At 35.0% G+C, this 25,689-nt stretch overlaps 1 long non-coding RNA gene across 2 annotated transcripts in view; it reads right to left on the bottom strand.

The window, feature by feature from the left end:
- Positions 1-977: 977 nt before the first annotated feature.
- Positions 978-25,689, bottom strand: part of LOC143043154 (uncharacterized) — a 38,518-nt gene continuing 13,806 nt past the window's right edge. The window contains exons 1-3 of one of the 2 annotated variants that reach the window (XR_012968224.1): positions 8,441-8,526; positions 5,214-5,376; positions 978-1,385 (exon numbers count right to left, since the gene is read on the bottom strand). This is a non-coding gene — a long non-coding RNA (uncharacterized LOC143043154). Of the gene's footprint in view, positions 1,386-5,213; positions 5,377-8,440; positions 8,527-25,689 lie in introns of those variants that run through there. The other variant, XR_012968225.1, reaches the window with a different exon arrangement.

Raw genomic sequence — 25,689 nt, forward strand, 5'->3', positions numbered from 1 at the left:
AAACGATCAGGAGAACGACTAGGAAGCATATCCGTAACCTTTTGTGAACTGAACACATATTAGGGTTGAAATCATGTGCCCCGCAAGAATACACATTTCCTACTCTGTGCATGGTACCTGTTTGACCCTTCATTTAACCAAGTCCCTTAACAACCCATAAATCAGTTTGCATATTTATGAATTATGATTCTTAAAAACTGTCGTTTTTTCCCCTTCTATTTACATTGTAACAAAACTGTCGTCGTTAGCGGCGGCTTATACGTTACATGACGTTACTTGATTTTGACAGAAATGTACGTAGTTCCAAATCCAAATCTGCCATATATTGGGAAAAAACAAAGAACTGCCATATATTTGTGATTTGTTAAGCTTTTGTGACGTCATATATACCATAGATAAGGAATTTGCCCTAGATCTGGAACCCACCTTAGATTTGAGTCCTAGATATATAGTACTATTGTCAGCACAATTTACATACTACAATCCATGCAATTTACCGTTTACCATTTACAGTACAAGACATGAGCACTCCAAGTACTCGTTCTTTTCAAGGATAATCAGTGTCAGGAAGAAACAACTTCATGTGACAGTGAAAGTTTTCAGTTTTTAATGTTCAGATCACTACGATGCCATGAAGGGAATAATTCTGACAAAATACAAATATTTGTCCTCTGCTTCGCTGAAACATTTCTTTTGTAGTATGCAAGTTATTCTATCACCGAAAAATGATATAATGAAAATTAACCACGCTTGAATATATACTTGTCAGTAACCAGTGGAGTGTTTAACCACGAATACAAAATTTAAGACATTCAAATGGTTCATTCATTTTTTTAACAACGTTAGAAATGTGGATGCATTTGTAATGGTGATCTGATTGGCTTTTATCGGTTGACAGATTTTCCAGGATCTTGATATATGATAACTAAATAATATCATGTGTTTTTTCATGACATAAAAACTTTCAGATTGCAATGATTTTTGCAGATCAATTTTAATTATAAACGTGTTGCATAACGCTGGAGTAATGTAAATTGCATTTTGAAAGATTATAAACATGTACGTCTCATATATAAAGCTACTTAGTAAAATCATTTTTTTTCTAGATCTTTTCCAAGTCCAACCATATCATCCGGTGTTCTTATTAAGGACATTCCTATTTCTATTCCACCCTCCCGAAGAGCCTGTACAACTGCGTCACAACAATTGTTAAACAAAAAATGATATCCTCCTTTATCTTTGATATCTTTCCACCATTTCCGTATTTGTTTTATTTTTATGGCACCTTTCCTTATGGTGAATCGATGAGTAAAATTGCGACCTGTGAAATTATCTCTTTCATCTTCATAATTAACTGGCAAATGCTGTTTTGTCAGCCCATCTGTCTGAAAAACATAAATAACAAAACTTATATCCGTGTGTGTCATTTCTAATGACTTTTATGAACACACATTTAAAGATTTTTAATCTGTGGAAGTAAAACTACTCACGAAAATGTTATTGTATACAAATTTTAACCATCACATATATTTTCATGTAGAGGGACATCATATTTTCCGCTCCATCCGTCAGTCCCTGAGTCTGATATCAGATTAAAGATCCTGTTTATGGTAGGTCGCGGTTATATTAATTCAAAACTAAATAAACATGTTCAATAACGATTGAAAAATTACAGTTTTTGACTTTGATATCACTGATCAATGAATTGCTTAAAGTTTTGGATTTGGGTTTCGTATGGTCAAGTCAAATTGAAACTTTAGTACATATGTTGACTATTTAGATAACTGTCACCTAAAGCTTTTGACCAAAATTTCCCACCTCACTGAATACGGAAATGTGATACTAGTAATGCCATCGGCGTCATTTTGTCGTACGGACACTTAGTATAGTTTTCCGACTGTTTTTGCCAATGTATACTCACTGTCAATCTAATTTCAATGTATTGTATACCATCCACATTGATTTAACAATACTTGGTCGATGCCACTGCTGATGGACGTTTTGTAGTTATATAGTCATTTTTACAAATTTTACTACCTTAGCCGTATTTGGCATAACTCTTTGGAATTTTAGGCCCTCGGTGTTCTTCACCTTCATACTTGTTTGGCTTTATAACTATCATAATCTAAGCATCACTGATGAGTCTTTTGTATGCGAAACGCGCGTCTGGCATATCAAATTATAAGCCTGGTACCTTTGATAACTGTTTACAACTCATAATACCAAAGAATTACGTCATATCCCTTCTGGTTTCATTAATGAGTTTGAGTACATGTAACTTGCATATACGTTGGAGGCTGAAAGGGTATATATGCTAAACTAAATTATTCCACTGCAGGTGGAGTTTGTATTCCCCGAGGGTATCACCAGCCCAGTAGTCAGCACTTCTGTGTTGACTTGAGTTATCATTTAGATGTTCATAATTATAAGTTTACTGTTTACAAAACTCTTAATTTTTGAAATACTAAGACTTTTCTAATTCTGGAATAGATTATCTTAGCTCTATTTGATCCGCATTGCTCTCCAACTTCGTACTTGTTTTGGCCTTTTTGACAATTTTTTATTCGAGCGTCACTGATGAGTCTTTTGTAGAAGAAACGTGCGTCTATGGTTAATATAAAATTTCAATCTAGGTATCTATGATGAATTTATCTATAACGTAAAACCGACAGATCGATTTTCCCTATTCACTTGCAGAGACATGTCTCAAATAAGGTCACTTAATACGGAAAGCTGTTTGCAAATTGGAGTACAGGAAGACAATATTTCAATGATAGAACATTTCTGAAGATTTGAATTTAGTAAAGAATTTCCTTCTCAAAGAAAAGTCTATGTACATATGTTTTATAATACAACTAAGTCAGTAAATCACATGAAACATATCAAATGGTTTTTATAAAACTTAAAAGATCACAAGAAGATATGGTATGAGTGCCAATGAGACAACTCTCCATCCAAGTCAAAAAATAAACCATTATATGTCAAAGTACGGTCTTCAATATGACTTCAAGTAAAAGAAAATTGTTTAAAATAAAGGAGTAGGTCTGGTAAGGGCCGGTTTTGGCCTCAAATTTCAAGTTCATCTGACGAAAAATTGTGGCCACTTTTTAAACACTTAAATGTCTATTTCAATCGATTCAATTATTTTTTGTGAAAGATTTTAACTGTTTCACTCATTAAAAACGCTCCGATTCAAGCTTAAATATGGAAAATATATCAAATATGCCAAAAACTGTCACTTTTCATATGGTTTTTGTCAAAAATTAAATTGGCCGCATCCGTGTTCATCCTCGACCTTTATATATGTTATGTATTATCATTAAACACAACTTACATTTCAATATCATGAATTAACACGAATGCGGCCACTTTCATTTAAGACGAAAACCATCTAAAATTTAACTAAATTGCTGAAATTTTGAAGATTTCAGTCATTTAGCACGACTTAATGATGCTAGGACCCGATATATGTGCATTGTAATGCCAAACACAGCCCATAATTATGTAGCAGGGGCATTATACCTTCTAAAAAATAACTAAAAGTTTACATTTAAACAATTTTGTAAAACTGCTATATTTTGGGGCCAAAAAGGGGTCTTACTGAACCTACTCCTTTACTTAACAGTTCAACTGTAATTACATGGATTAACACAGTTGCATAAATCAGGCTTAAAATCGATGTTAGCAAACAGTACTAACCCCCCCCCCCCCAAAAAAAAAGAAGCATGCAGTCTATGGTCTCTTTTATTTGATACAAAGCATTTGGTCAGTGTTTTGTCATATAGGTTGGTTACGTTGAGTCATCATGCGGCATACTTTATTAGAAATATCCCCTATGCGTTTTAGTAGCGTACGTAAACTGACAATAACGCAATGGTGTAATAAACGGATAAACAAATACTTGCGTAAAAAGTGAAACAGCAATAATGAATCAATTTATCTATGCTTCTTTGATCACTTTGATTGAAAAAAATCACTTTTTTATAAAGATAGAGTGTAGTTGAAGAACAAACAACTTATATTGCTAAGCAAATAATTGATCGTTCCTATGAATGTAATTTCAAACAGTGAGTAGTAACAACTTGGCGTCTACAGCTTGTCTAAAAATCTTATTACTCTCCGTGATTTTGGTCGTTCATAACTTTTAAAACATGAACAGCAAAACATAGGCAGCGATATTATTTCTAGTAATTAATAAAAATCTTCGAATGTTACTTTCTGAAGAAATATACAGAATTTTTAATGTTATTTATTATTGACCTATTCTTTCAACACCTTAATTTTAGAATTTATGGAGGAAGTTCTTATCAACCAATTTAGGACAAGTTAAAGTTCTTTTTTCGATGTTGAAGTTCAGTAAGCAGCTTCATAATATGAAGTTTATATATATTTTTTCAATTTGTTTGTGAAATTGCTGATCTTTTCTTGAAGGGTCTTTGTGGTAATAATAATTCTTTGCGTGACCGATAACTACCTACAAAACCAACATAGTTTATATTTTGTATTTGCAAGAACGACTTGTAACGAAATAATACAAGTATAAGCTGGGACTTTCTATAGAAACACTAATCCATTTGTAGGATTCTGAACAAAGTTGATTGAAAATGAGTTTCAGATTAATTGCTTGATAAGTTGTGCTAATAGTGGCGGTCAGTTTGTATTGGTGGAGGAAGCCGCAGTACCCGGAAAGAACCACCGACCTTTACGTTTTCAAAAATATATTATTGAATCTTATCTATAGGTCAATTGAACTTACTATGATTGATTCTTTTGTTTGATTGGTTGGCAACCTTCAGCACTATTCTGTTAGTTCGTGGCGGTCAGTTTTGATAAGCGGGAATGTTCGAATAGAACTGCCGACCTTTTAGTTTAAGAGACTATTGGGTGTTTTATATAGATGAATAAATCTTTATATGACAATACAGTGATATCAAACTAAGGATGAAAACAAAACACAAAAAAAAAACGACCACCGAGGTTTCATCGTTATGTTCACTTTGACAAAACAATAGAAATACCGCTGTTAATGTAAGCCTCATAAGATGATTCTTTTAAAATACAACAACTTATACTTGTAAGTATGTTGTCTTTTATCATTTGAATGAATATATTTGCTTATGCTCTTTTTGTTTTTACCTATACCCATATGATCCCATATCATTAACTGTCTATCATTTAGGTTAGAATATGTAGAACAAAGTAACTACATGTACCTTTTTCTTTTTCATACTATTTTTAGATTTATCTTGTGTCGGCCACCAACTTATATAAGCACTATTGTCATTCAAGGACAGCGATGCATGTCCCCAGCTGTCACTGTCTTCTGTCCATACATACATAACTGCCATTTGGGAATTTCCACTGTATATATATTAACTGTAACATAAACCTTTATTTACTAAAAATTCTATGCATTGCTTATTTAAATTAAAAATGTAATGCTTTTCGGTATTGATTCTACGATATGTTTTTGTAAGTTCCTGTTGAAATTGAAATGATTGAGTCAGATTAAAAAAAATTAAAACAATAGCGATCTAAAACACACTATAGTTACACTGCCACTTGTTTGCGTGCCTGTTTAAAGTTCAATACCCGATATAAATAACTTAAGTGATATATTGCGGGGGGGGGGGGGGGGGAGGGCGTATTTGCTGTTGATGGGCGTCATTTGTTAGTTTCGGTTCATTTGTTCACTTTTCTAGATTCGAGGCGATTAAAGGCCCCTTATAGCTGACTATGCGGTATGGGCTTAGCTCATTGTTGAAGGTCGTACGGTGACCTATAGTTGTTAATTTCTGTGTCATTTGGTCTCTTGTGGAGAGTCGTCTCATTGACAATCAAACCACATCTTTTTTTATATTGACATATTGTATAGAAAATGATATCTTTACGACCGTCTGTTGAATTTTAGATAATGTGTAGATATTATGCCTCAATGCTTCTTTTTCATTCACACACAAGCCCGATTTCCTTTTATTAAGATATGCTTGTCATTCCAAAGTATATAATAGTTCTTCTAACTGGATATACAAATCTTTACACCTCCGTGTAACGTAAAAGTTAACAATACGAACGATGCCCGAACCATGTACGGACGATGCCCGAACGATGTACGTACGCTACCCGAACGGTGTACGAATGCAAACGAAACGCCGATCGAACGTTGTACGGACGCTGAACGAATGATGTACGAACGAAACCATGTACCATAAACCATACCATAAACGATAACATAAGCGCCCTTCTATCGTATATCCTATGGTTTTGCGTTAATCGTTTCATTTAGCGTTTACCGTATCGTTTAGCGTACATCGTTTCGTATAGCGTATATCGTATCGTTTAGCGTACATCGTTTCTTGGCGTGCATAGTTTCGTTTAGCGTATATGGTTTTTATTAAATATAAAACATGAATTGTGTTCTGTTAAATCTTTTTATATAGGTGATAATATGCGTACAATTCGGATCAATCAACATTTTTTTGAAAATAGCCTAAGGTATTAATCTTTTTTTTCAAATGAACAATTCAAGTTAGCACATACTTTCAACTTCTCGTCCAATCAAATTGCTTGAATTTGCCTTCCAAGTTTCATAGTACATACTTTTTCCGTGTACTAAGTAACTACGCATGAATGACCACAAGGGTAAGATTTCATTGTATTGTAATCAAGATATTAGAACAACAAGAGTGCACACGCTGAAATGTCTCGCCTTCTTTACTTATCATTGATATTATGTTGATAGTCCTAAGTATAAAGCTTTATTAAAGACTGTCACATAAACTTAACATTAACCAAGATAACAAAACAAAGACCAATGAACCATGAAAATGAGTTCAAGGTCAGATGAACCATGCCAGGCAGACATGTACAGCTAACAATGCTTCCATACAACAAATATAGTTGACCTATTACTTATAGTTTAAAAAAAATAGACCAAAACACAAAAACTTAACACTGAGCAATGAACCATGAAAATGAGGTCAAGGTCAAATAAAACCTGCGCGACTGACATATAGATCATAAAATATTTCCATACACCAAATATAGTTGACCTATGGCATATAGTATTAGATAAAAAGACCAAAACTCAAAAACTTAACTTTGACCACTGAACCATGAAAATGAGGTCAAGGTCAGATGACATCTGCCCGCTAGACGTGTACACCTTACAATCATTCCATACAACAAATATAGAAGATCTATTGCATAAAGTATGAGAAAAACAGACCAAAACACAAAAATCTAACTATAACCACTGAACCATGAAAATGAGGTCAAGGTCAGATGACATCTGCCAGTTGGACATGTACACCTTACAGTCCTTCCATACACCGAATATACTAGCTCTATTGCTTATAGTATCTGAGATATGGACTTGACCACCAAAACTTAACCTTGTTCACTGATCCATGAAATGAGGTCGAGGTCAAGTGAAAACTGTCTGACGGGCATGAGGACCTTGCAAGGTACGCACATACCAAATATAGTTATCCAATTAGTTATAATAAGAGAGAATTTAACATTACAAAAAATATTAACTTTTTTTTCAAGTGGTCACTGAACCATGAAAATGAGGTCAAGGTCATTGGACATGTGACTGGCGGAAAGTTCGTAACATGAGGCATCTATATACAAAGTATGAAGCATCCAGGTCTTCTACCTTCTAAAATATAAAGCTTTTAAGAAGTTAGCTAACGCCGCCGCCGTAGCCGCCGTAGCCGCCGCCGCCGCCGGATCACTATCCCTATGTCGAGCTTTCTGCAACAAAAGTTGCAGGCTCGACAAAAATTGCTACTGGCTATTTTGAAATAAATGATGTGTTCCAAATTTAACTAAGAAGTTTGTAATTAGTTTTCAAACAGATTTTTTAAAACATCCTACTAATCAATCTTTTGATATAAATTTTGTTTTGACAATTAAAAAAGTTTCTTTCATTTAAATAAAGAGTAATAATAATGGTGCTTTATACCTTGATTAAAGTACAACTCAATCTAAAATTTGTAATCCTTTATCTTCCATGCAATTACTTTGTACACAAAAAGAGTCAACCATGAATCTTTTGGAGGGAAATTATTAATAAAGCAATTTGATATATTTAGTCATAAATTGGTCGATAATTGGTTGCCTAATGTCCAGTGACAAATATTTCATGCATATAAACTATCTACTAGACTACCTATGGGTACATACCAGGGGCAGATCCATCCATTTTTAAAAGGTGTTTCAACCAAAGATATGGGAGGGGGATCCAACTGTTTGTATTAAGATAGTTTTAGGTTTTATGTGAAATTAAAAAAATGTTTTCAAGAATGTAAAGCTTTCACTGCAAATTAAGAATTTTCTGCTCTTGGTCTTGGTCAATTCATTTTGTCATCTTACCATGTAAATAAGTACATGTATAGTAATACAACGCTTCGTTCATATCAATAAACATACTTACACCAGCAGCTACCTTCTTTACATTCTAAAGTCAAGGGCTTTTTGAAAACCCATTTTTACAATGATATTATAGTGAGTAGATTTACAAAACTACGTAAATGAGCTACACCCAGTCAGCCAAAACATATCAATAGACTAATTACAAGACTACTCAAGTTGTAAATATGTGCTAAATTGGATATTGTATAGAAAGGTAAAGCCCCTCGCTCAAATTTTCATAGTATATACCTTTCTATACAATAACCGAGACTTATTTTAGATGGAAGTCGGAATTAATATAATATTCTTACAAAAATATATTCCGTGTCTTAAGGTTGAGTTTTTGTTCAAAAAGATTGTTAAATATTTTTTATGTATTCTCTTTTAGAGCATGTCTTTTAAAATCGACTGAATAGCAGTTTTATCTATATATGTCGTAATTAAACCATTTAGTTTTGTATTATAGTTTTTTTTATTCATTTTAAAATCAGACGAAAAAAAACAAAATATTCGAGAAATTTCAAACAAAAACAATTACTCATTATGTGCCTCATCAACTCTTAACATAAATCCCTACCAATGTACAAACGATTGTGTATTATTTTACCTATAAATGCCCTTTACTTTAAACAATCATCATTCAACAATTGTCCGGCAAAAAACTAAACCATTTCCTTCTATTCCTGATTTTTCTTATACCATTTTCCTTAATTTTCTTTTACCATTTTCCTCTGTTCTTTATTTTGCCCGATATACTCTTAGACTATTCTAATTTTGTATTTTTTTTTTCTTTATTTTCCTGTATTTATACCTCCTTAATTCGGAGCAACCCACCTTAAATATACATATGATACAGACGGTCTATAGGTCTATAGGTCAAAAAGAAGCATTCAATACTTATAAATGCATTTTTTTAGCTAGGATTATGAAAACACGATTTTTATCAAGTTTTTATTTAATTTACCTGTGCACTCTATTTTGGGACCTCGTGTCATCTTGAATGATACATTTTATTGTGTAATGAAATTGATTAAGGAATAACGCAAGACTGCAGTGTAGCCAATCAGAATAGCGTATTATAATTCAATTCAAATCTTTATTGCCATAAAACTACATATTTATAGTATGTGACACAACATATAATGACACATACATCTAATGTTAGTATAACATTGTAAATGTCCTCCTTATGATACATCTAATACTTACCACTGGACATTAAACAGCTAACTATAAATTCATAATTCATATTCTTAGTTTTGTTATAATGTGAAAATCAAACAACATGATGAAACACTAATTATTGCAGATTTTCACTAGGGAAATAATGGGAAATAATTGTAAACAAAACCACTCAATCACATCCCTACGACACAAATTAAAGTCTAGCCTTTTCACATTAAAATACGTTTTATTTCTATCTATTTCAATCTATTCTGAATAATTTTAAACAATTTCAAATCAAACTGTCAAAATGCTCATTGCTGGCGAATGTTAAACATTGATCTCTAGGTTTTCAATTATTTAGTTGTTAGGTTACTTTCTGATCTCGCAAATCTGACATTTTATGGTCATTATTGTTTGCATCCAATTGCACCAATGCATTCAAAAGATATAAACGCAACACCGTACAAGAGTCGTTATTTTACATAAACTATTAGTATGTTTTTTCTTTAACGAAAACGAAATACGAAATCACTTCTCGCAATTCGCCTAGGGGTTATTGTGCTTGTCTTTTGACAAAATATAGCATTGTTTCAAAAACAAAACGTATAAGAGTAATATATAAAACTGAACTAGAGTGAAGAGTTGAGAAGTAGGAATTCCGAATTTTAATTGAATGTTCTAAATCTTAGTATATTTCTGATATATGTCACCGTCACCAGCTAATAAAAGCAAAATGGATAAACATTATTTATGTATGTGCCTGTCCCAAGTCAGGAGCCTGTAATTCAGTGGTTGTCGTTTGCTTATGTGTTACATATTTGTTTTTCGTTAATTGTTTTTTACATAAATAAGGCCGTTAGTTTTCTCGTTTGAATTGTTTTACATTGTCTTATCGGGGCTTTTTATAGCTGACTATGCGGTATGGGCTTTGCTCACTGTTGAAGGCCGTACGGTGACCTATAGTTGTTAATGTCTGTGTAATTTTGGTCTTATGTGGATAGTTGTTTCATTGGCAATCATACCATATCTTCTTTTTTATATAGTAGATCTTTCTAATTTTAAAAACAATATTTCTCTTGCTTCGTTGATAAAAGGGCACTTACAAAATAGTGAATACTATCCTCACCAAGATGACCATAGCTGCTTGCGGTATTGGGTTTAATATTGATAATATTTAAATCTGCATTTAAATAACTGGACCATTTTACTCAACTGCACTGGTATTAAACTGATAACCGTAACTGGAATTACGACTATCCCAATATGGCGACGGCAGATATATGTAAAATCTTTACAGCCATTTTTCTCAAATGTAGCATGTTTTTGTCAATAGTTAGTCAGCTGCAAGGTTTTTCTATACCACTAAATCGTATTTGAATCGTAACGGTGCACTGTAATAGTCTAAGCGCTTTGAAAATTGCCGTTGAAAAATTCTGCCAAGATCTGTTACAGAAAAAGGTTGTCAAAGTTGAGAAAAACGCTTGGTACTTTTATATACTTTGTGGAAAGATAGAAAAAACACTATAATTTTCGTCAGAACTCAAAGATTCTTCGATATGTCCCATTGTCTTCTGAATACTTTTTAAGATGAACAATTCAAAATTTTTATACCAAACATTTAAAATTTTACTCGCTGTTTATAAATAGCATTGAAAGTACAACATGTTATAAACGATAATCATTGATAAAATTAATGTAAATGAGCCACTCTTTCTCAGGTTGAGATGGAATATGTTCGTTATTTGATTTAACGAGTTTAACAATCGAAACCCCTGCAATATCGTCTCATGACAAGCACGAAAAATGGCAAAACTAAACTTCCAACAGCGGACAATGATTTCTAATTATACGATATTCTTGCAATGGATGTTTTAAATGCAATGCAGAACTTATCAAGTAAGACATTTCTTATCCCTTTTCAAATATGAAGTCACATGCACGAAAAAGTTTGTCTGACAGCATATTTCATCTTGGCCACAACTCCCCCACCCCTACCCTGTAAAAAAATAATGGTATCTCCCTAGTGTTGATTTCGACCTCGAGCTTTAATTGTAACCGCAGAGAAATAGTCAATTGTAAGTCGATGTGCCTCTATCCTCTACCAACACAAAACCACAAGCTGAGTGAGGAGACTTTCTTGCTATAAGACGTCTAGAACTATTTTCAACCTTGTCGTCTTATTTTTAAAATTATGTCATTGATGATCTGATCACTACAACGCTTTAACAAAATATTCGTTCTCGTGAAAACTAAGATTTGTTTAACTTTCAAATTTTATTGTGGTCTCTTCTCATGATATAGCGGCTATTTGTATGTTGGCTTTACAGCTAATTTCCTTATGCATGTAACGCGAAACTTTGGTTAGCTTGCTTGCTTAGTTTGTATATTTTACAATTGTAATTGGGATAATGTCCAATCAAATTTAAATATAATATATACAGATTAAAATATACCTCTATAGGGGGAGGGTTGAGATCTCACAAACATGTTTAACCCCGCCGCATTTTTGCGCCTGTCCCAAGTCAGGAGCCTCTGGCCTTTGTTAGTCTTGTATTATTTTGATTTTAGTTTCTTGTGTACAATTTGGAAATTAGTATGGCGTTCATTATCACTGGACTAGTATATATTTGTTTAGGGGCCAGCTGAAGGACGCCTCCGGGTGCGGGAATTTCTCGCTACATTTAAGACCTGTTGGTGACCCTCTGTTGTTGTTTTTTATTTGGTCGGGTTGTTGTCTCTTTGACACATTCCCCATTTCCATTCTCAATTTTACTCTATATTGTTTGAAGATGTCAATGTTATTTACAAAGCTTGAATCCATGTTTATACAAACTAAGCAAGGAAGCATATCAAAGCTTTACTCTACAAGCATTAGAAAATTAGCTGTAAAGTCGACAAGATAACAGGTTAATGTATTCAAGTGTATTTAAGGTCGGTTGCAATTACAATGGTTCAATCAATCTTATCTTTGATGTGCCATATTAGTACTGCAACTGACATGGAAAAGACGCTTAGTTAACGAGTTTAATGGTCCGGAATAACACAAGGCTGCAAATTGTTTTAAATGATAGAGTAATATCTATATTTTAATTTCCGTCGGGTCGTAAAAAGTTTCTATGGTCACATTTTTGTATTTTATCCCTTTAATGGGGGTACCCCTCAATTTACGGTTTTGGGTAGTTACTGAGATGTTCTTGCCTTTTAAGGGGACTAAATAAATAGACAAGACATCATTACAAACACGTCTTTATTCTCCATAAGCACGTTCATACTAAAGAAACATCAAAAACAGCATTACGGGTCTGACCTTACACCCTTACCTGGAATAGCCCCGACCTCGAACAGAATTCAACCCTAATACATAACATCCCCCCGCTTAGCAAAAATTTGGATAATTTTTTTCCACAGGTTGAATTCAGTTCAAACCATAATACTATGTAAATATCAATTTATAAAAAACAATCTCCAGTACAATACGACTCCATATGCAAAAATCTTATTGAAATACGTTTCAACTCTTTGCTCTACAATCTCACATCTTACTCATATCCTCTAGTAAAATTTGATAACGTTATGAAATCATAATACAATTATTTGTAAAATAGCATATATATAAGTGAAACAATGTTGTCATGACTGTAGCTGTTTATTATACATCGATAAGGAACCAACAGAGACCGCTACCTCTTATTGAAAATGAGCTTTCCACAATAGATTTCATCCACCATAACTGTTTCTCTCACACTCTCATACCCCCACCCCCCTACTCTCTCTCACAGACTCGTGGATCCGTATTTATAGTTAATGAAACATGTTTCAGAAAAGCAACACCTCTTAAAACGGCAATTTATGATTTCTATCACACCGCTACTGACAATATTCCACATGAACATTCATTCTACTATCAAATGATTTCCGTTATTATGAACAAATTTGATGAAAATCAGTTATGTGCAAATAGTGAAAACTGATATGCAAATCTTGAATGAATTTATGCACACTTATTAAAAAAAAATGGGCTATTCCAAGTCAACCAAAAATATAATGAAATGCAATAAATTTGAACAAACGATTAACATTAATAAAGTGCTTCAATTAACAGTTCAAATTTATCAAATTGTTGGACATCTATACAGTCAAGAATACGAATGACGGCGAGATAACCCTCACACAAATATCAGATGCAACAGAGATGATGCTGCTGATTCTTTTCTTTTCTTTTTCTTACATTACTTTGTTACGCAAACTTTATCTCTGGATACTTATGAATTAGCGGCAGTGAAAATCCCACACGCTTATGCAGTTACGAGCAGACGCTACTTTGATCATTTATTTCATTGTAAGCGGCGGAATAATTTCCACACGCCCAAGCTATAATACACTTAATTTATTATAGGCGGGGGCCTTTTACTAATAATCTCTCTGGCTTTAACGTTGAGATCAGAAATATCCATCCAACGTGCGTTCTGTGCAGGTTCGCCACAAAGATGAACTAAATATTTATGTGTTCCGTTCACTATTTTACAAGCTAGTATACGTTTGATTTTAACATTGTCTTTGATATGACTATCTGTGGACGATTCAGGTGTCGTAAAATTAGTGTCTCGGAAACGCATGGGCTTTCTGTGTGTCCTTTTAGAACGTCGCACGGGTAAATTATTTTCTGATGTGCCTACATCCGGGACATTGGATAATTTATTTTCGGATGAAACAAGATCATTGCATGGACTATCGTTCCCGCTGTGTTCCGAATGTTCATCTGATAGTAAATCGTGTTCTACTGTGAACTGATTGACATTTGTAATAACTGGATCCATGAAATAGTTACACTGATTAGGTTTGCGAACATAGGCCGGCTTTAGTCTGTTAATATGGATTGACGGGAAAATTTTAGATGTAGTCTGGTCTTTTAATGTATATAAGTGTGGACTTTCACAATTTTCAACAACATATGGTCCTGCAAATTTGAATTTAAATTTATGTCCTGGACCTGTCGGGTCTTTACTCATGTATACAAAGTCGCCAAGTCTTAATGTTAAGTTATGAACTTTTTGATTAGCGCGTTCCATCATTGCTATTTGCGACTTCAGTGCGTGATCCTTTACTTCATTCCGAATAATATCTAATCTTTCGGAAAATTGTTTAAGATAGTCATGATAATCTTTTGGGATTGACGCTAAATTCAAATCACGAACGTGTCCCGACAAAGGAAATTTAGGACGACTGCCGTAAAGAATTTCAAAAGGTGAATATTTTACACTGTCATTGGCAGTTGAATTTAATGAAAATAAAATAGATGGTACCATATCCTCCCAATGTTTTCCCTGTTGAATGTAAGGCGTCATGCGTTCTGCAAACGTTCTATGCGTTCTTTCACACAAACCAAGACAGTGGTGAGTAAAACTCGGTGTGTATTGCTGATTTATCTCCAGTAATCGACACACTTCCTTAATTGCACGAGCGGTGGCTTCCGAACCACAGTCACTGATCAGAGTATCGCAAACTCCATATTGAGATACAAGTTTAAACAAGACTTCCGCAACTGTCAACGTATCTTTGTTTGGTATAGACTCTGCAACTAAAAATTTTGTGAACGCATCGACGGCTGTAAATATATAAGAGTTTCCTTTTGCTGACACTGGTACAGGTCCGTATAGGTCCATTTGCCAAACCTGAAAAGGCGCTTCAGGTGTCTTAAAAGCGACGATACCTGCTTTTGTTTTAACTTGAGTAACTTTTCGGCTCTGACAATCGTGACAACTTCTAACATAATCCGTCAAACTCTGTAATAATTTCGGGAAGTAATAATGTTCTTTTAACATGTCCGCTGTATGTTGAATGCCACCGTGTCCACCTAACGGTGAGTCATGGTACAATCGAAGAACGGTTTTAATAGCGACCTCTGGTAACGCTAGTTGATACGAAGTGAAAAGTTTTGTCCGTTTACACTTTGCTGTAGGAGTATGAAAAAGCAATCCATCCACCATGTCATAATTTGGAGTTTCGAGTAGAAGTTTTCTAGCAGCTTTCTGTGAAGAGGGTAATTTATTCTGTTCAAAATATGATATAAAAGGTCCAAAGTATGGGTCCCGCACTTGCAGTTTTTGAAAAGTGTCCTTACTAAAATCACCATGTCTAAAGATTTCAATTGAATCAGTGAATTTAACTTGCGTATTGTTCTCACTTGTAGCCGTTTCTGTACTAAGATTAGTTTGGGTTTCGTCACCATCGGTATTTAATGTTGTAAAATTTGAATGATCTTCCTTTTCCGTAGAAATTTCTGTATCCTGATTTTTAGCACTTGTTTTGTGATCGACTGATTCTGACTGATTTTCAGTGTCAATATTTTGAGATGAAGTTTCCGGTATATCACGGTTTCCTGTATCTGCTGTTATATTACGGTCTTCAGAGTCACATTTGTCCGTGAATTGTTGATATTTTATGTATTCTGGTAACTGACTTTTTATTTTGTAAATTGTTTGATCTGCTACATCGTAATCTTCTGTATCAGCGTCATATCCAAAATCTAATTGTTTGTTTTGAAATTGTTTACTGCGCTTCAAATGTTTTAAATTCCTAATGGAGTCGTGACTTTGCATTACGTTGTTAACTTCCGGAAGATTGTGTTCTTGAAAATCAGTACTTTCAGAATCCATAAAATTCGGAAATTTAACACGCTTTCCTTCAAATTGTATATCACCAACATGTTCGGGAACGTACGGAAAAAATGGGTCCTCTTGATCAGGACTATCAATACCTTCACAACTAGTCAATCGAGTTGACCGAGATAAAGCGTCTGCAACCTGCATATCTTTTGCCGGTTTATATCGTAGTTCAAAATTGAACTGTTGCAATATTGCTACCCAGCGTTCATATATGGCCCCTTTAAGTTGTTTTTGAAATATCGGCCGAAGGGCCTGGTGGTCGCACTCGACAATAAATTTACGACCCCTCAAATACATTGCGCAATCTAAAATAGCTGTTACCATCCCTAGTAATTCTAATTTTGTAGGTCCGTACGATCTTTGCCATTTGCTTAATGACTTAGAACCAAAACGAATTACACTGACCTCCTTACTATCGCTAGCTGTCTCCTGATACTGGTACAACATGTATCCTATACCTTTAGAACTGGTATCCACTGCTAAATAAAACTCAGTATGAAAATTTGGAAATGCTAAGATCGGAGAATTTGTCAATAAAGATTTCAACTTGGTAAATGCATTTTCTTGTTCTGATGTCCAACTAAATTTGGCGTTTTTCCGAAGAAGTTTGGTTAGAGGTTCTATTTCAGCGCTAAAATTTGGAATAAATTTCTTGAACCAGTTCAACAGACCTAGTGCACGGCGAAGTTCACGTACTGATCGGGGTGACGGATATTCTTGAACTGCTGTAATTCGATCAGGCGGTGGTTGTATACCGTCTTTAGAAATAAGGTGGCCAAGAAACAAACAAGATTTCTGTGCAAAATGACATTTCTTAGGGCCCAATTTTAGGCCAGCGGCTTGTAAACGATTAAATACCTCATGTAAATCACTAAGGTGTTGCTCAAAGGTTTCTGATGTTATTAAAACGTCATCTAAATAACACAGACATGAATTGAATGTTAACCCATGGAGCACTTTGTCCATTAAAAGTTGAAATGATCCTGGCGATGAACTTAAACCCATTGGTAGGCGGAGAAATTTATATGTACCGTAACAAGTGTTGAATGCGGTATATCGTTGGCTGTCTGGAGATATAGGCATCTGAAAAAATCCTGAACTTAAATCGATATGAGTTATGAAATTCGGGGTCCTGTTTGAGAAAGACTCTGTTAAATCCTGTAATTCTGGTAGTCCATAAAAAAACTGCTGAGACTGAGAATTTAAATAACGGAAATCGCAACAAAATCTGAACTGAAAGATAAAATTGAGAAAGGAAATGGTGAATATGTCAAAGCGACAACCACCCGACCATAGAGCAAACAACAGCCGAAGGCAACCAATGGGTCTTCAATGTAGCGAGAATTCCCGCACCCGTAGGTGTCCTTCAGCTGGCCCCTAAAATATGCATAATAGTACAGTGATAATGGACGTCATACTAAACTCCGAATTATACACAAGAAACTAAAAATTAAAATCATACAAGACTAACAAAGGCCAGAGGCTCCTGACTTGGGACAGGCGCAAAATTGCGGCGGGGTTAAACATGTTTATGAGATCTCAACCCTCCCCCTATACCTCTAGCCAATGTAGAAAAGTAAAAGAATAACAATACGCACATTAAAATTCAGTTCAAGAGAAGTCCGAGTCTGATGTCAAAAGATGCAACAAAAGAAAATAAATAAAATGACAATAATACATAAATAACAACAGACTACTAGCAGTTAACTGACATGCCAGCTCCAGACCTCAATTAAACTGATTGAAAGATTATGTCTTCATCATATGAATATCAGGTACAATCCCTCCCGTTAGGGGTTTAGTATCATACTATCATAAAATATATGAGAAGAACATAACCAGAGACTGTTTGAAGACTGATTGAAATCGCTATCTTGGCTATTTCGGGACTCCTTGGCTCTTTTTGAAACTAACACTATGGGACTTGTGATGGGTATATCTTCGGTTTCACCAACCGGGGAAATTATTCCTTGTTTTAGCAAATGATCGAGATGATCCCGAAGTACTTGTTTTTTATCTGGGGTAAGGCGATACGATCGCTGATATTTTGGCTTGAAATCCGGTTTTAGTATAATCTTGTGTTGCACTACGTCCGTGAAACCTAAAGCAGGATTTTCATCTGTTAAAAATATGTTGTCATGCGATTTTAAAAACCCTTTCAATTGTCCTTGTTCAGACTCAGATAAATGTTTTGGAATATCAAAATAGGAGAAAAATTTTGTCCCACTAAGTTCCCCATCTTCACACTTTTCGGTCGAAAACTGTACATTATTAACCTCTGGATTTTCTCTATTTCCTATACATGTAGCTATTAAATCAGAGTCATTGTCAAGTATCTCAAATTTCGCAACAATCTGACCCCTTGGAATATCAACTATTTCACTTGTAGAATTAAACAGTTTGACAGGCACCAGTTTATCTTTATTTACAGAAACTACCGATTTCGCTGTCAAAACACCTAATTTAAACAAATAATTATGGTTCGTGCATATTCCTTGCATACCATGTAAAATATCATTATGAACTTTGCCCCATACTATCATCTCAGAATTTGGCAAAACTGACAAACGCTTTTGATTTTTCACTTTACAGAAACGGGAACATACGGTCAACTTTGAAAAATCTAGCATTATTTTCTTCGAGACCAAATAGTCTGTGCCTAATAATAACGGATGTGATGTTTGTGAAAATACATGTACTAAAATCCAATGTTTTCCTTGTGGAATTTGTATTTTAATTCGTGAAACACCAATAATGTTAACAGATTGGTTATTAGCTAAAACAATTTTCTCACTAGTTGAATTTACCCATGACTTGTGAGTTTCAGGTATTGAATTAAATAATTGTTGTGAAATTACATTTATTGAGCTTCCCGTATCTACTAGGGCTGCAATTTTCAAATTCAAAATCTGTACAGGCAAATAAATAAACTTATTCCGGCTTTCCATATTTGATGTAGAACACTGCATTTCATCATCGGAAGTTTGAAAATGTTCAGATTGAACAGTGTTAATAAATGACCTAGAAGGCGAACGACTACGACATCTGGCACCTATATCAGTTCTCCCGAAAGACCGTGCCTGGTGTCCCCCGGGACTGTTCAGTTTCCCGAAAGTCTCTTACAATTAACCGCTGGATGACCAATTTGGTCACACAACTGACATGTGATATCGGAACTGCTAACTCCTTGTCCGTTCCAGTTGCAATAACGTTTAATGTGATTTGGCGAATTACAATTGAAACAAAGATTGTTTGTTGCCTGAGGGAGATAGGTTGCCTGCTGACGACTGTTTGTTGCCTGAGGGGGTAAGTTGCCTGCTGACGACTATAAGCAAATCGATCGGTACGTCTGTTTTGTTTTGTACTTTCATCAGTTTTAGATGTAGTTAAATATTTTGGACTGCCTTAGTGAGAGTGTCTATTTGTGACTGTAAGGAGGCGAACTCGGAGTCACGTTTATCAGTAGGTTTTGCCTGTTTACTTGCCGCAGCTACTTGTAGCTCAGCCTTCCTATACCCATAAGCTTCGCCCATTTTAGCGGCTGCTAATGCCGATGGACTGTCTCTATGGTGACCGGCTCTTACAAAAAATGCTAGTTGTTCGGGTAACCCTTTAATGAATTTAACTAAAATTTCCAGGGGTTAAAAAATCCACTAGCCCGACGCCCGGGACTAGATCATTTACGCCTCGGGCAATTAAAATGTGTAATTCGATATGCCCGACGGACTAGTAACAAAAAATATTGACGTTTCCAAAATAGAAAGTGAAAAATCCTTTCATCACTATTTTATGTGAGCCATTTCGATTCAATTAAGTCATCCAGGATTCCAAGAATTTGAACTGGTTTGTACAGGTCCTGTTGTACATATTTTAAAACTGGAAGAAATAACTCTGGCATGTCTGGGCGGCCTGGTATCACGTGTTGATTGCAATTCTCGTACTTTAAATATCGATTTCTCATATCATGGCTTGGGGTATTGTACATTGCTTATCGTGCCGAGATTTTCAATTAACGGTATTTGGGGGTATGATGTATTGATTGGTATTGACCTGTCTTGTTGCACAGCTCTTGAGCACGAAACCATGCAACAAAATATTTCTTAATATTTTAGTACGGGAACCCCAGGAACTTCGTCAGTTTCAACACGAAAAACGGTAGATGAAGGGAGTAACGAGGCTGAAAATTCATCCCCCAAAAATGCTAAATACGATAGGGAAAAGCCGCGGAAAAAAATAATAGTGTCCAGGACAGCAGGGCTGTCAAGTCTTTAGCGCGGGACTCACACATGTTCATGCTTATTTTGTGGCATTTTCCTTTGATCTATTGTTTTTTTCTCTTTGATCTTTACAATTTGGCCACAAAATCACGCATTCACTTCCTGAAAAGTTGGCAGAACTGGGACACAATGATTCCCATGGCAAGGTTGGCTGTTGCTGATGAAAAAACAGACAATGCTCTGTGAATATTGCCGTTAGTTGCCCTAAGCACGCCAATAAAAAGTCTGCTTTGAATGTGGGAACAACTAAGTTAGGTTAAGCACCAAAAGAATAAATAACAGATCAACAAAAATTATTAAATACAGTGTATAATGTCTCCTTCAAAACAACGGACACCCACTTTGTATTATGCAACAAACTCCTGATTTTAAAGGCATACTAGGGCTAGCAGGTCAGTTTTGATGGACTAGCAGCTCTTCCAACAGGGCTAGTAAAATCCTGCTGCCAATAAGTCCTGGGCTAGTTAGCTGTAACAAAATTTTTTAACCCCTGATTTCGTGATCAGGTTTTTTCAATGTATTTGCTTTTTCCACAAGTTGGCAATAAAAATCATCAATTGACTGGCCTGACGATAAAGACATGTTTTCAAAGATTTCACTATCAAGCATAACTGTAGGATTTTGCCAGTCTAAATCAACATATTTATCTGTGAACAAATGTACTATAGCTTCCCATGATGCCTTATTTTCAGACGATAGTGAATTAAACCAGGTTAATGCTGGACCAGTCAAATGTAAATGAAGCGCCGCTATTATGCGGTTGTCGTCCAGTGATGAAATGTTATGTAGGGTTGCATATGATACAAACTCAGCAATAAATAATGCAGCATTTTCATGGGGATAGCCGCCAAATTTCCGACAGTTTGCTAGTTTTTCCATCGTGTCTGAAATGGCAAGATTTGAATTACATGTTGAAAAGTTCAAAGGTAGTTTTGGGGACGGAGTAAGTAAATAATTAATATCTGGCTCCCGAAGCTGATTTAGCGACAAAAATTCGTCTGATATAACAGAGTTTGGTTGTTCAAGTTCAAATTCTAGGGAATCGTCAGAGTACTGGGACAATGGTGATATAGAAACGGGTAAAGGCAGTAGTGGGGTTTCAGGTGACTTAATTGATATCAATCCAAATTCGACCTCACTGTCGTACTCGTCATCAGAAAAATTTGCCGAGAGTTGATTTGGAGTCATTTACAAAATTATGTTACCAACGATCAGGATTACCCTATACATGTAGCGAGTAAATTCTCACATACACATTCATAAGATGCCATTTTAATATAAAGAGCAAAAATCAACAGTTGTGGGTCTAGCGAGCTAGAATGATATTACGCTTTTATATGTATACTTCAGTCTAAATGTATTACGCTTTGTTCAATGCCTTGTGTAGCTTAATTCTCACATACACTGAACCACTATACATACAACCATGTTTATGTATCAATACAAAGAGCAGCGAGATAAATTCTCACATACAAAACTGAAAATCTGTGAAAAACATACCAAGCAGTTAGGTAAATATTTTAATTACAATCTTTATAAAGCCTTAAACAAAGTCTGAGAAGCCAAAGCTTCGCTAGTGTAGGTGACGGATGAATCCCATCCAAGTACAGAGCGAACGATGTACTATAACTCGTTTGCAGATCGTAGTGCCGCTTTCTGGATGCCAAAATGTCCAAATTGAAATCAGGTGAGTTTTGTCCTAAAAATTCGTTTAAAGTGATGATGTACTTATTCACTTCTAATAACTGCTCATGTAGAATATCGTCCTTCTTTAAGAACTGGTCGGGGTCAGGGTGGTTATGAAACTTGTTCCACCAGTAAATAGAATAAAACGGAACTTGAAGAAAAATAAGTCGCACTGTTGGGAACTGGTGTATAAAGGTGTAGATATCCCGAAAATCCTGGCAAAGATCTGTTACCACTTGAAAATCAGATGATTTAAAAAAAAACATATTTACCAGTCTTGAATGTTAAGTCACAGGTGCCCAACCATATAAAAAGAGTAATGTGTATCTGCCCTAAGTCCTGAAATGTCTTCACAGCTTTTTCTTTCAACCATTGTAAATTCTGTTGTACTGTCGTGCCGGGATGTATCCACCATACAATTTTCCGTTCAGGGTGTTTATCTACAGTCTGATCCTTTAAATACCTTCCCTTACTGTCAGATAAAACGACAGGTATATTTTTCAAAGTTCCCACATTTTCTAACCTCGGACTTAAATTGGTGAGATTTTTCTCGGCTTTAGAAATAAGACTCATTCGGGTACAAAAATTTCAACAACCAACGGAAATAAAATTGTCTCTGTGTAAAAACCATGTGCTTGCCGCCTACATGTAATGTCACGCTTCAGTGCACGCCAATCGATCCTCGTGGTAATTCACAAAAATATTTCAGTTACACAGTATAAAATTGAAACAAATTGTCAAAAGCGGTTTACAAAACAAATTAATCCATTTGAAGTCCTCCACCATGAGATGTTCTTGCCTTTTAAGGGGACTAAATAAATAGACAAGACATCATTACAAACACGTCTTTATTCTCCATAAGCACGTTCATACTAAAGAAACATCAAAAACAGCATTACGGGTCTGACCTTACACCCTTACCTGGAATAGCCCCGACCTCGAACAGAATTCAACCCTAATACATAACATTACCTTAAAATCCAAAAATATATTTTTTGGTTAATTTTCCCGCTATTTTCGTAAATATTTTCTATGCACATATCATCAAGGATCATCGGAATGATGAAGACATAAATATAATACCATCTCCAAGTAAAACTTTCAAACTTAAAGTTGGCTGATTTTTTAGATAGAAATTTAACGCGTTTTTCTTTGATTTAAAAAACAGTATTTGACATTTGAGAGGACATTTAACATATTATTGCGATACTGTCTGCAAATTTTTTTGGGCAAATTCCAAACAATTTTGTCAAAAACTCAAAAATAAAAACATCATTAATTTTGTACCTTTTTTAATTACGGAAATTTCCTATCCGTCAATCAGCTCCACCATTTATTTTTTCCTTCACAATCAATTTGATAGTTTCGATGTGATTATGTAGATTTTGTAGGAGAAGTTAATTTATTTTTGAGTGATTTGAATATATTTAGTAGTTCTTTCGTGTATTTTCTGTAAAAAAGTTATATTTTTGTTAATAAAATTTTGACTTTATATAAAAGTTAACCAAATCCTTCGGATAAGAGGTTTTTCCGGATAATGACTATAGTTGACATTGTGTGAAAATACATTGTATATCAATGTTTAACCTCAGAGCAATTAATATGCATGCAAGTGGTCGGGGGAAAAGTACTATTGAAGTTTCGCAGAGATTTGGTGTGTGACAAGGTGATGCTAAAACCAACTTCTCTTGAAATTCTGCTTTCCGTGGGCGAATCATCAGTGATGTTATGAGACTTGCACCAGAAGGCAAACTTGGTGTGCATCTTTAAATTAGATTGATTGATTGATTGTTGGTTGCTTAACGTCCAGTGGCAAATATTTCATGCATTTTCAGGATGAGAACAAGTTAACAATAAAAGCAATAGGTAGGTTTTGTCATAATAGAGGCCATTCGGGATGATGATCGGGAAAATTTAGACTGCCAATGGAAAATGATGGTATATTGGATTGGGACAGAAATTGTCCATTGCAACATGCCACCTACGGACCCCTCAAAGAGTTGATGCAAGGGTTTTTAACGTGCAAAGAACGTGACACTATCTTTACACGAGGCATCGGATTTAAGGATGTACTTAGGTGAGGTTAGGTATAAAAATTAAGAAATTAAGAAATTAAAATTGATACTATAAACTGGTAGAGCATCAATTAAGGATAAATATAAGCTAAAAATATTGATAGGTCATGGACCTCCTTTTCGAGATATTTGAGATTTAAAATATGGCGGGAAAAAGACTGACTCGGACTTTTACCTTATATTTGCATTGGTATTATTTGGGTCTCAAAACAAAAGAAAGCAAATCAAGAATCTTCTAAAATTTTGGTAAATGACCTTTCATGAGCTATTAAGTCTTATATGAAAAAATAAATGGGTGTTATGGGGCAAAATATTTTACATTGTATTGTATGGAAAATCACCAAGGAGTCCGAACATTTGACACAAATTCCAAAACCTCACCTAAGTACATCCTTAACGTCCCCATTCTGACCGGACGTGACTGCGAACTTAATACATCCCGCACAGCCAAACGGACGCCCCACTTCGTTTTACTGCCGGTCGGGGGAAGACCAAGTGACCATATTTCGTTTCCCCAGCCACCCTTGGGGAACATCAAATTAGAAACAACAGAAATCCATATATGTGATCAAACTAATCGACATCTATCCTCACAACCTGACACTTTTATACGATCTCGCGCTCAGTTGCTTCCTTGTAGTTTGGATATGAAAACTGGGTTTTTGTGTAAAAGAAAAACCTTTAAAAAAAACCCAGAAAACTACGCTAAACTGAGTCCTTCGAACGTGTTGACAGTCTTTTAAGTTGTGCTTATTAATGTGAGTAATCATTTATCCATGCATAACCAAGTACTTATTGAAGTCAACATCTGTGCAATTAAGTAAAACAGTTTCTGAAAAATTAGAATTTGAACTTGCTGTCAGTTCATTAATAACGATTGTAATTAGTGATGTGATTTGTTCTTCCATAAGAAAAAGCCTTTCTCATGTAGCACATCCTCTATATATACCGATCAATGTTATCTAAGATTGTCTCTGATGCTTACCAAACTGTCAAACTCCAGAACTAACTAGATATTCAGGGCCGTAACTAGCCTCTTATAATATTGAGGCAAAATATATTTTTGGCGAGGGGTCTGGGGGCCGCCCCCAGAAGCTCTGAGAAAAATAACGCAAGATGGTGCATTCTGAGCGTTTCCCGGACTCTTTCTTACATTGAAACGCAATTAATTTTGAGTTATTTCTTTCGACAATATTCTTGTCTCAAAGCAAAAACTCATTGTAATTTAAGACTTTTAGGTTTTACGGGGACAACATTAAAAGTAGATCGATATGTAGGATAAAGCAAAAACCGAAATTTTCATAATCATTATGTCTGTCTGTTCTTGTCTTGTATTGTGCTTAATTCAGACTTTGGTGATTTTTTTATGACTAGATTTAAATATAGTGACAGTGCAGTATT

The sequence above is a fragment of the Mytilus galloprovincialis genome, chromosome 8 (genome assembly GCF_965363235.1).
Source record: "Mytilus galloprovincialis chromosome 8, xbMytGall1.hap1.1, whole genome shotgun sequence".
Classification (NCBI taxonomy): domain Eukaryota; kingdom Metazoa; phylum Mollusca; class Bivalvia; order Mytilida; family Mytilidae; genus Mytilus; species Mytilus galloprovincialis.